Genomic DNA, 13,536 nt, shown 5'->3' with positions numbered 1-13,536 from the left:
TGATCTGCAAGCTCACGATGCAATGTATTGTGAGCTTGTAGATGTGCATTTTTGTTTTTGCTTTTTACCCCCCCGCCCCGCCCCGAAATCCAATTCAAACCGAGGAGCACCAGACCGATCTGGACAGGATTATTTTTTTTTTGCTGTGGCAGATTCGTCTGGTTTCCAGGCTACACACATGGGCCAACTGTGTTCGCATAGACACTTGACAAAAGTGGATGCAGTGAATTTGAACCGCCGGACTCCACACTAGTGAGCAGGCACCTTACCAATGCGCCACCCGAGCTCCTTAAAGGACAAATGCTATGCTTCATTTTGTCTGTCAGAATTTCTCCAGCGTGGCGCGTAGCCTACAAGCTCCCATTAAATATTATAATGGAAAATATTAATATCCAGTCAGGGTGAAATGTTGAACATTTATTCGGCAGATTCTGGCAGAGTAACAGCATACAGATCATATGGGACAGGCCTCCGGCAGCCCCTAAGGGCAAAAGCCCCCCTGAGGTATCATATGGGACACCATTTATACCCAGAGATGCTCTCCCTAAATGGAGATAAATATAAACAGGCTATACTAAGTGACAGTACCATATTAAAGCTGACTCGTTAAGTTAGCAATGACCATGTATAGTCTCATTTAGGACAGATTATATGCTGACACAGAGAACAGTGTGGGAAATTAGACATCGAACAGTTGTTGAATGACAGGAACAAGAGTTGTGACAAGACCCCCGCTGTGAAGCTATAGCACACTATGGTCTAAACACAAGTATGAAGGATTTAGAAGAAATTGTCGTTCTAAAAGAGCTATTACAATATCAGCAAAGTCCCCCATTAACCTCGCTGTATCACCATCGTGTGCATCACTTGGGTAGCAAAAAAGCCCCCCAAAAAAACAACCTCAGATTCCAAGAACACCTTGATGTCTTAGAAAAGTGTCCCAGCCCCCCACCCCTCCCCAGGGACGCACTGATAAATTCAGTCAAAGTCACTTGTTTTTTTTCCGTCAAGGTCCCCTACAGTGGCCCTAATTTTAACCATGTGTTCCGCCCAGGTGTCAACGCGCCATGCTGTGTGGAGAATTAAAATAGAGTCGCCGTCGTTTGGGGAGAAGGCTTCATCCTAGATATCTCACCTCCAGCAGCTGTTGGCTGACCTGACCACACACAGCACCACTGAAAAATACCCCGGAGCCACCGATCCACTGGATTATCTGCTCCCCTTATGATCTGTGTGAAAATGACTGTGGAGAGAGGGGAGAGAGACGTCGCTGGCGGAAGGACAGAGCAGAGCAGAGAGGACTTTTTGCACGGCTGTTCTTCATCTCTAGATTACAGTACGCGCCAGCTGTAAGCAGTGGTGAAAAAAGTACTCAAATGTTTTACTTAAGTAAAAGTATCAATACTGCAATGCAGAAGTACTCTGTTACAAGTAAAAGTCTGGAAAAAAATCAGTAAAAGTACAAAAGTATTCGCGATGCGACGCGTTGTGAGCTTGTAGATCGGCTATTTTCAAATGTATGTTTCATAATATAATGATTTATATCTGCAAAGTAACTAGTAACTAAAGTTTTAAAATAATTGTAGTGGAGTAAAAGTACAATATGTGCCTCTGAGATGTAGTGGAGTAGAAGTAAAAGTACTGAAAATTGGAAATACTCCAGTAAAGTAAAAATACCTCACAACTGTACTTATGTACAGTACTTGAGTAAATGTACTTATAGTTACTTTACACCACTGGCTGTAAGCTATAGCATGCATTCATTCAAGGTTCCATTTGTAAAAAAAAAAGAAAGAAGAAGGGGTACGTGACATTTTATTGAACACTTAAGCCCTGCTTAAACACTTTTTCGTACGACAAATAGCCTTTTCCTTTTGCCTTTTTCTCCTTTGTACATATATATGTACTACGTGCTGTTTACATTTCTGACCAATAAAGTATTCAGTCAATCAAAAAAAAATAAAAAAGCAAAAATAGCCGATCTACAAGCCCACAAATCGTCTATTTATGCTATTTAAAATTGTAATTTATTATTTTGACAGTTTTATAGGACCCCCTCAAAAATGAGATGCTCCAGGGGCAATCCTTTCAATACAGTCTGACCAATTCTGACCAATTCTGACCAATCCTCAATATTTAACCAAATAGGAATAATGCCAGAGTGTTTTAGTGAGTTTATTAGGATCCCCATTAACTGATGCATAATATCAGATAATCTTCCTGAGGTCCATACATAACAACACGATGACAAATAAGACAATTACAGACAACCACTGAAATTAAAAACTCTGTGTATGGTTAAAATTTTTATTTTTTTTGTATTAAATTGTTATATTATCAAATTAAATATCAAACATGCACTCTTTGTATCCCAAAAGGAAAATTGTGTGTATTTAATTCAGCCGGACCAGAACAAAAGACAAACAATAAATACAAATACAAAAAAGACCATAGGGGGGTATCAAAAGCAAAGTGCAATCCCCATCCCCCCCCAAGTATATTACGGTGGATCCATTTATCGTCAATCATTATTGTCCATGCCGTTCTTGTGTGTAAGCTATTCTTTCTTTGTCTTTTATTCAAGACAGGGCCACACAGCAATAATACAATCATTACATAATAGCATTGCCAGGCACATAATAGGCTACACATTACATACATACTCTATACATTGTGTATTGTTGTTATTGTTTATTCCCTTTCATATAACGTCTGATGACAATGTTTTAAATGACGTGTTAGCCATCAAGTACCGTATAAATGTTTTGTAATCGTTGAAAGCAGAATTGCTAGCAAACGAATAGGCGTCCTTAATGTGATTATTTATTCAATACAAGTGTTTTAGTTTTGTCTTGACTCTACTTTTCAGGAAATGGACAAAAAAAACGAACCTGTGTTCAAATCAATCTAATAGTTATTATTTAAGCTTGTGTTAATACTTTTCATTGGTTGAATATTTACAAAACCCGCAAAAAAAAAAAAAAAATCCCTTCGCCGAAAATAGTCGATCTACAAGTGCACAATGTGTTATGCTCCAACGTGTTGTTCAGAATGTGTGAACTATTGGAAAATTGCAGATCAATTGTAGAATCGCTATTTACGCCAACTTTGTGCGACAATGTCATACAACAAAGTATAAAATGGGGCATTAAGTGACAATGTATCTGCCTGACAGCAACAAAACAGTATATACAGTATATCGTTGCTGTCAGGCACTCTTATCTCCATATTCTAATCTATTCTATATGTTTTTTTTTCGTAAATTAACGGCCCTACTTGATCATACTACAGCGTCACACAAAAGCATCAAAAGTAGCAGATCTACAAGTTTGAAACGCTCGCATCTGTCGATCTGCTACTTTTCCTATTTTTTTATTTTAATCCTGAAAAGCAACATTTTTGGACATACAGTATGCGGTTTACACCCGACAGAGACGATATTCAATGGCTGTTCTCCATGACATCAGGTTAAAAACAAGCCCAGACTGAGACATACACAGCCCAGTATTGACCATGCACTTACCCCCTCCCCTCATGGTCATGAGTGGTGATCAATGCAGGTATTGACCCAAACGCTGCACTTATTGATCAGCGACAGTGGTCTCCCACCACACAGAAAGGCTTTTACTAGAAATCCAGTGGGATTCTTCTGTATGCGTGTTATATCTTCGTTGTCGGGCAGAAACCTTGTATGTCTATAGATCTTTCAGTGTTTTTCATGTTTTGTTGCCCTTTTTCATACTTTTAAAAACATATATATTTGTGCCTTTATTCAGAGTGTGACAGGAAACAGGGAGAGAGACAGGGAGGAGAAAACACACGCAAGTGAAAGCTGTCGGGCTCGGGAATTGAACACTCTAGGGATAGTTCACAAAAAAAAATACAAAAAAAATCTATCGATTTGTCACCCCATGGAGACTTGAATTCATGAATATTTTTTTGTTTTTGTCATCAAATTATTGGCTAGGAATGTGACAAAAAAAATCCATGAATTCAAGTCTCCATGGAGTGACTAAACGTTGAACTATACGGTGAACTATCCCTTTAACTGCTAGGTCATCGGCCCCCACCAAATGTTTCATGTACAGTAACACCTCATACAGTGAATTAAAAATAATATATATATGTATTATATATATATATATATATATATATATATATATATATATATACACACACACATACATATATATATATATATATATATATACATATATATATACACACACATACATATATATATATATACACATACATATATATATATACATACATATATATATATATATATATATATATATACATACATATATATACATATACATATACATATATATATATATATATATATATATATATATATATACATATATATACATATACATATACATATATATATATATATATATATATATATATATATATATATATATATATACACACACACATATATGAAATATATACATGAAATGGATAGTTTGAGGTGCAGAAAGCTTATAGTAGGAACATTGGCTATGCAAAATACCTGTAAGGAACACGTTGCAAAAAAAAGAAAATCGCTAGTGGATGGCATGGTTTGAAAGTGTTACCTATAGCTACAAGGCCTCGCAGTGAGCCAACGACACCTCGCTATTTTATAGTGCTGGCAAATTATTTCCCTTGGAAACAGCACTTTTGCGACAGTGACAAGTCCCGCTTTCGCCCCACATCTTTCCTTCTTTGAGGCATTAATAGGGTAATCTCAGTGCTTGGGTGACTAATGAATACTTTCAAGGCCCCATTTTTCAAACGGTACGGATTCCTTTGGAGACCGGGACACACGAGAGTTTGCTCAGTGATTCTACCGGGCCGATGTGTCTCGCTGCCTGTGATAAAGTGTGGAGTCTGGCATTTTTTACCTGGGTGAACTATATAGGTTCTGTACATTTTGCCTCCAGGGAGCAGTCCCCTGGTCAGTTGCACTGATGATCGGGATCACAGGACATTCTGAACGATCTGGATCATTTGCTACAATTACCTAACCTGCATCTACCTGGATTCAATATCAAGAGATGCATTTTGAAATGATAAATGAAGCTCACATTCCAACCTAATAGCAACTATATGTGGTTGTTATGGGGGGGGGGAGGGATTGCACGTGCCGGTAAGCAGAAGGACATTTAAGGACACTGATTCAACAAGCAAAATGTATTTGTTTTATATTACCTGCCTTTGACTTTGTATGCAGGTGTTTTCAAAAGCGATTTGCAGTACAAAATGTGAAGGAAATTGAAACTGGCATTAGTTAACTTGACAATTTCTTCTCCTTTAGAAGAAATGGTCTTTCGTCCTCGGCTCAGATGGAGGAAGTGATATTTTCCTCAAGCAGCTCTATTTGGAGATGATAAAACTGTCACAGATTTCACATAAAACAAAGTGTGCTATATTGTCATTCCACGTTCTCCCATGACTAAAATAACCGCTGTTGACAATTACTTCATTTCACCTCTGTGAATACACTATCCTTAGGGCTTTAACTTACTTACTGACTGACTTCTTCATTATTACGGTGTGATTCGCACCATGTCAGCATTATTTAAGGTTACTTATTGTTGCCATGGAGAAGTGTGACTAGCCTACACTTTTGGGAACAAAGGCAACGTGATTGAGAGGTGATGACAAAATGTGTGAGACCTTGTTGGTAACATATTAATCAAGGTTATGTGATTGTGATGCACAGCAATCTGTATGATGTGTATTCAAACACTCTGAAAGTTTTCCAACCCAAAGTGGACAGAAAATAATTATTCTTTGGAAAAAATATATATAACACAGAAACACAACCTATGCTCTTTGGATATTCTGCTGTCTCATCAGCCAACGTTGTGCTCTTCGTACGTATATGAAAGGAAGATGAACCAATACATTTAAATGGAGGTATAAATGTAAACTGGGGCTGTGCTTGAGTAAGAAATTCTTAGTCCACTAATAGTCATAAAACATTGTCAGCTAATTGTTTTGATCGACAAAAATGTAACAATAATAATAATTTAATCTATAAAATAGTTTCCCCCTCATACCATCATGCAGAGAGACCAACCTTTTCAGTTGTGCCGATTAGAATCAGGTGTGAGATTAGAATTTTGAGAATGCCGAATTGAAACATGCAGGGCATTTCTTCCTCGGCCTAGTGGGATGTGCGTGCAAAGTTTCATGCCAATGGGACAATCGGTTCATGATTTGAGGCATTTTGTTCAAAACGGGCCACTCCTGCAAACTTTGGAAGCCAATCTTAGCCAATCAGGATGGAATATGAAAAATCTGACGAATCTGTCTTGATCACATGACTAAAGAGATATTGTGTATCGATTGGCGTAATGTTTGGACAAAAACAAAGGGTTTCTCAAAAAGTGGCTATGTTGTCATTCCATTCAAAAATGCAGGGTACTGGCCATTGATTTTTTTTTAGAGGGACAGTTCTTAGATCTTAAATTCTTAGGGGGACGAAATATCCAAAACTTGCATCTGAAGACATGTTAACAAGATGTGCTTATAATTGTTCAAGAAATAACCCAGCATGGACAAAAGCATAAAAAGGACTAATCAATAAACCCACCCTAGGAGTTTGGTGGACCTGAGCAAAATTCTGAAAACGATCCCAGCGGATGCACTAAATCACACACACACACACGCACGCACACACGCACGCACGCACTACTATAGGAAAAAAAATAACAGACATGAGATAATGAGATCATTCTCTCCTGTCACCATTAGAGATCATATTTAACTTCATTTGAGATACCTGTCACAGTCACAGTAAGTGTTCAGGCTAATGGCAACGTTTGTGAACATCCAGGTACCTGGAACAGATATGATCATTGCCCTTTCTTCCTGCTCATAAACCTTAGAAGAGTATGTCAGACGAAACATGGCAGAGATGGCTGAACAGGAGCAGACGTCACAGGAAGAAAGAAAGGCCAAGCTTTCAGTGTGTTCACAGGTTTCTTAATTAGCCGGAACAATTTCATTATGAGAGGCACCTGAGTACCACCTAGCAGTAGTAGGGTTCTCAGTCCCCGGCTTTTCTGGTGTGGGTGTGTGTGTGTGTGTGTGTGTGTGCGCGCGTGCATGCATGCGTGCGTGCGTGCGTGCGTGCGTGCGTGCGTGCGTGCGTGCGTGCGTGCGTGCGTGTGTATGCACGTGCACGTGTGAGAATGGCAGTACGGAGGTGAAGCGCCGGTGAACACTAATGTTGTTTATAAAACATCTCAACAACCACACCCGTTGTAACTACCATCATTAATGTAGGTGCAGATTTGAGATGCATTTGCCACTTCTGTGGACTATGTGCTTGATCACGATCATCAAGCTTGCATACAAGAAGGTACATTACATTACATTACAGTCATTTAGCAGACGCTTTTATCCAAAGCGACTTACAATAAGTGTATTCAACATAGGTAGGGAACGAAAACTACTAATCACCAGAAGTCTTTAGTGCATTTTCTGCAAAAACAAGCAACCAAGAGTATACCTAGCGCTAAGGTAAAAGTGCAATATATCAGCTACCTATTTCCTTAAACAGATGAGACAAAATAGCTAAATCAAATGAGCATGAGCTAAAACAAATAAGTGTATCGACTAAACATACTACTCACTGGTAGAATCTACCAACAGCCGACGCTACCTGACGGCCCCTCCCGTGAACAGCTACCGGGAAGAGAGGCAATAGACCCGGTAGCCTTGATACGAAGACAGTCATATTCTATGATCGATCACCGTCTTGATTCCAAGGCTATAGACCCGGCGGCCATCCAGCGGTATGGGCATCCCAAGTGAAATACGTAACAAACATACAGTATGTACTGCCAACACTTGCATTTGTTACTTACGTTTCCCCAGTATTATATTACGCATTCAAAAATGTCAAATGTATGTAGGCTATGTTAAGTGTTTGAAGTGACGTTTTCTCATGACAATAAAAATAAAGCTCCTTTGAATTGAATTGCGACGTGCGGCTGTGCGTGAACAGGGATGAATGGGCGTGCTCTCTCTCTCTCTCTCTCTATAGCTTTATTGGCATTAATGTAAACAGTTACAATATTACCAAATAGAACTCTCATACTGTATATACCTCTGTCTGTCTGTCTGTCTGTCTGTCTGTCTGTCTGTCTGTCTGTCTGTCTGTCTGTCTGTGTCTCTGTCTGTCTCTCTCTCTGTCTCTCTCACTGTGGAGCATCAGGTTTGCGCGCGACTGTTCTGGCCAAACCTGGCCACAGCGGCCTTCTGGTCAATCCATGTATGAGAATGCGCACAGACAATCCTTTTTTCCTATTTTCATTTTGCAGTCGAGACCAGGCTGGACTCAGAGACTCATGAAATATTCCCTTTAATTAGATAATGCCAGTTTTGGGATGGGGAATGGGATACATACAGTAACATAATTACATATATATAGATAAATAAATGAATAAATAACAATCATAAGGGGGGGGGGGGCTGATCATGTGGCCCTGCTTAGTGGCTGTGGCCCTAAGCAATGGCACCCCTTATGCCAGCGGCCGGCCCTGCAACTAAAAGTCTGGGTAAACAAAGATCTTTTCATTATTTAGTTAAACCAGACCCTATAGAATGGTTTCATTCTAATACCATGTTTTATACAGACTAATAAAGTGTGTTTTATTCTTAAAACAGTGTAGTACAAGTTATTATGCATCTACTGTATTTCTCACAATACAATGGATTTACATTTTAGTTTTAGGTATTTTATTTCATTCTATTTTCCATGAAAGTTTCTGAGTTATGATATCATTTCCTTAACAAATTTTCCTGTATTCTTTAGTTTTTCTTGTGTTCTTCCTTTTAGTCTGTTTCCTTCTTTCTCTTTAATATGAATCTCTTTGACCTGCATGTTTTGTATGAAAGGTGTTATACAAATAAGGTTGTGGTTGTTGTTGTTAATATTATTATTGTTATTTTCATGGCATTACAAATTCATGGAATTTATGACCAGTGGGATTTTGATCTGCAGAAAATGATGACTTGCTATAGGAACTATTTTATTTGTAAAAGGTTATCTAATGGTATCTAATGTAAGGCTTCATCATCTCTGTCGGGTGGAAACAAACATGTCCAAAACTGTTACTATTCAGGATTCAAATGTAAAAATAGCAAAAGTAGCAGATCTACAAGCTCGAAACATGTCGCTTCGCGCATCTGCTACTTTAGGTACTTTTGAGTGACACTGTAGTATGATCAAGTAAGGCACTAATTTACGGGAAAAATAAAACTGAAAAAGTTAGAAAATGGAGATAAGAGGTTTCTGCCCGACAGCAATGAAATGCCTTCTAAATCCGAACAGTTTTCTGAAAAACGTATGTTGCTATGTAGCTAAGATCTAAAATGACACAGATGCTTTCCCGGTTTTAATGGGTTAATTTAACTCTGAGAATGTAGTCTACAAATGTACCCAAATGGATCCATAACAGGCCAGTTGGTTACATTTGTACTAGCCTGATTATCAGACCGAAGCAGTCCACTCAGTGGAGTGGGCGGGGTCTATGGTCTGGAGCCAGGCTACTCTCAGGCCCTTTTTTCCACCAAAATAGCTGTCCCAATGTGTCAAATATGACCGGTCAAAGAAGAAATAATAATGAAATAAGAAGACAAAAATAAAACACAAACAATCGCTATTTAACCAATCAGCCGGTGAAAAACAAGAAATCAATACAGGTTTATGTCACAACACAAAATCTGTAATCATAAAAGGCTATGTAAAGGCCTGTTTGAATAGGTGAGTCTTTAAAAGTGTTTTAAAAAGGTCCAGAGGCTACAGTTTTTAGGTGGAAGGGGAGATAATTCCATAGCCTGGGGGCAAAACTAACAAAGGCTTGATCACCTTTAGTTTAGGATAATGACACCGCCATGCGCCACTTACTTTGGTTCCCAGTTCAGAGCAAGAAAAAATAAGTATTTTGTGGTTCCAGTTCCGTTGTTTATTCATACTGTATGTGCATCATGTTTATGGGAACAAACACATTGTTTGTGTGAGAACTAAGAGGAAGTACAAGTGAGGCCTTTTCCACTTCTAAATGTCATCTTCAACAGGATGTGTCCTAAGTAGGCCGAACGTTGTAGAGTTGGAACAGAGTTTCTAGCTAACAGTATGAAGGACTAGTTAGTGGCCAAAAAATAGGGGGAATAAATAATAATCGCCTCAGCGATCCCACAATCAGTCTCAGGCCCAAGGGCCCATGAACTACAACCACACATAACTTTTAAGTTCATGGGTAAAGAACATTGTTCATTATGTATTCAAATTATATTTTTGAGTACAGTGTCTCTGTACTCACCTGCTTATTATTATAATTAACCAACAATGTGCAATAATTTACCATATATTCCCTGGGTAAGTACTTAGTAATTATAGGGGACTGTGTTGGCGACTTTTCTCTAAAAGGAATATCTTGTTGCAAATACCTTGTTAAAATCAGAATCAGAATCAGTTTTATTGTCACATCACAGGTTTACAAGGTAAAAAAGTGGGTGAAATTCGTTTTTGTACATCATTCCCATCGCAACGTTAATTCCATAGAAAGAAGGGGGGGGGGGGGGGGGAGAAGAGGGGTGGGGGGCAAGTGGGAAGGAGATCAAAACAAGAGAACAACAGAAGGCCAGACAAGTTATCTACATATTTACAAAGTACCTGAGATAATAAAAACAAACTAAGGTGCCTGAGCATAGCAGCAATGTATGTATACTGTGCATGATATATACTTATACTGTGCATGATATACTTATGGACGTTAAGGTGCTTAGAGAAAAAAAAGAGCAAAAAAAAAAAAAAAAAAGATCAGTGCGTTATACATGGGATTAAGGTGCAAAAGGTCAGTGCGTGTCCACCTAGGGTGGACTGACCCTAGTATAATCCGCAAGTAGCTCCATGAGGGAGTGCAACAAAAAGTCATTTGTACCTGGTGTAGTCCACAGGTATGTCCGAGGGGGAGCTAAGTCCAAGTCATTTGTCCCTGGTATAATCCACAGGTGTGTTCAGGAAGAGCCAGAAAAAGTCTGCGACCAGCTGGACAGAAAAAAGTCTGCGACCAGCTGGACAGTGCCGCCTGTTGTCAGGCTGCTGAACAAGGCTTATGCCTCATTCAGCATTCTGACAACAGCCGGATTAAAACTGCACCAGAACCTGGTGGTGGAACTCTTGATACTGCGGTAGAGCCCCTTGCCCGGTCGCGGTCGTTGTAGGGGTTTGAACAGTTTGTGACTTGGGTGGAGCTTGTCCTTGATGATGCGCTTGGCTTTGACCACGCACCGCTTTTTGTACAGTTCCTGGAGCACTGGGAGCTCGTCTCCCATTATCCGCTCTGCCGATCGCACTACTCGCTGTAGGCTGATCTTTTCTCGGGCAGTGCAGTTCCCGTACCAGGCCGTGACACAGCCTGTTAGGATGCCTTCAACAGAACTGTTGTAATACAGCCTGAGGATGCGATGTCCTACTCCGAGCTTCTTCAGGCGGCGGAGCCAGTACAGTCGCTGCTGAGCCTTTTTCCTCACGTGTGTGGTATGCGTCTCCCATTTGAGGTCCTCCTCGATGTGTACTCCGAGGAACTTGAACTCGCTGACCCTTTCCACTACAGCACCGTCGATGAGGATGGACGCATGGTCTCTCCGCGGCCTCCTGAAGTCCACGATCAGTTCTTTGGTCTTGTCGACGTTAAGAGCGAGGTTGTTCTCCCGGCACCAGAGTGCCAGTGAGTTGATCTCCTCTCTATAGTCAGACTCGTCGTTGTTGACGATTCGGCCTATCACTGTCGTGTCGTCCGCGTACTTTATGATGGTGTTGGAGACGTGTGTGGCTATGCAGTCATACGTGTACAGGGAGTAGAGGAGAGGGCTCAGCACGCATCCCTGGGGTGCTCCGGTGTTGAGGGTCAGGGGGTCGGATGTGATGCTGCCCATTCTCACCACCTGATGTTGGTTGGACAAGAAGTCCTGTATCCAGTCGCACATGCTTGGGTGTAGCCCTAGGTCTCTGAGCTTTTTGTCAAGTATTGCTGGGACAATGGTGTTGAATGCTGAGCTTTAGTCCACGAACAGCATACGTACATATTTGTCCTTCAGCAGCTTGTTGTCCATGTGCGAGAGGACGGTGTGGAGAGCCATGGCAATAGCGTCGTCGGTGGATCTGTTTTTGCGGTATGCATACTGCCACGGATCCAGCGAGGCAGGTAGCGTGGAGCTGATGTATTCCCTCACCAGTTTCTCGAAGCACTTGCTGACGATCGGGGTGAGAGCGACAGGTCTCCAGTCGTTCAGGCATGTCACTTTGGCCTTTTTGGGAATGGGTACAATGGTTGACATTTTGAACCCTGCAGGGACCACAGCCTGGGAGAGGGAGAGGTTAAAGATGTCAGCGAAGACACCCGCCAGCTGGTCTGCCTTAAGGACCCGTCCTGGAATCCCATCAGGTCCGGCTGCCTTGTGGATGTTGACCCGTGCGAAGGCTGTACGCACTTGTCTCTCCGAGATGATTAGAGGGTTCTCCTCTGCTGGTGCTGCTGATGGCCCCGCTTGGCTGCCGCGGTTGGGGCTGATCTCAAACCGGCCGTAGAAAGTGTTCAGTTCGTTGGGGAGGGAGGCAGGCGGGTTCACCTCGCTTCTGGTTCTTGTTTTGCAGTCTGTCAAGGTGTGTACCGCCTGCCACGTGCTCCTGATGTCGCCATTGCTGAGTTGGTCTTGCATCTTTTTTGTGTAGGCCTTTTTCGCCTTCCTGATGGCGCTATTTAGGGCCGCGCGTGTCGTGTTGCGCGTTTCCACGTCGCCAGATTTGAAACCAGCATCCCGTTCTATGTCAGCTATGCACTTACTGATAAAGCCAGTGACTGAGTTCTTAAACATCCCCCAGTCAGTCTGGTAGAAGCAGGATTGTAGCATAGCGTCTGTGTCCTCAGACCAGATTCGGATTTCCTTCTCAACGACCAGCTCCCTTTTTAGCCTCTCTTTGTAGGCAGGTAGCAGCTGGATGGCGTAGTGGTCAGAGCTTCCTAGCGGTGGGCGGCGGAGAGCTTTGTATCCATCCTTGAAGGGCGTGTAGCAGTGGTCAAGAATATCGTCACCACGGGTACTGCAGGTGACATGCTGGTGGAATTTGGGAAAGACCTTTTTTAAGTCTGTCCGGTTGAAGTCGCCTAGGCAGATGGCTGCGCAGTCCGGGTGGCGATTTTCTTGTGCACTGATCGCCTGGTGTAATTCCCTCATAGCTGTGTCCTTATTAGCTCCAGGATGAATGTAAACAACGGCTACAATCACAATGCTGAAGTCGCGTGGTAGGTAGAAAGGACGGCAGGCTATGATTAAAAGTTCAAGGTCTGGTGAGCAGTGACTATCTAGGATTTTAACATCTTCTTATTTTTATTTTTTTTGGCACGTAGAGAGATAAAAGAAAGGCAATACTTCTCTTTTGTTCAGTGTGTTGTTGAAGAGCTGAACGCTGGACCGTATCGTTAAACACTTGTAAGATTCATTCAAGTCATAATCGTAGAA

This window comes from Gymnoscopelus braueri (assembly GCF_963280865.1).
Source record: "Gymnoscopelus braueri genome assembly, chromosome: 21".
Lineage (NCBI taxonomy): Eukaryota > Metazoa > Chordata > Actinopteri > Myctophiformes > Myctophidae > Gymnoscopelus > Gymnoscopelus braueri.
This window is presented reverse-complemented; position numbering follows the sequence as displayed.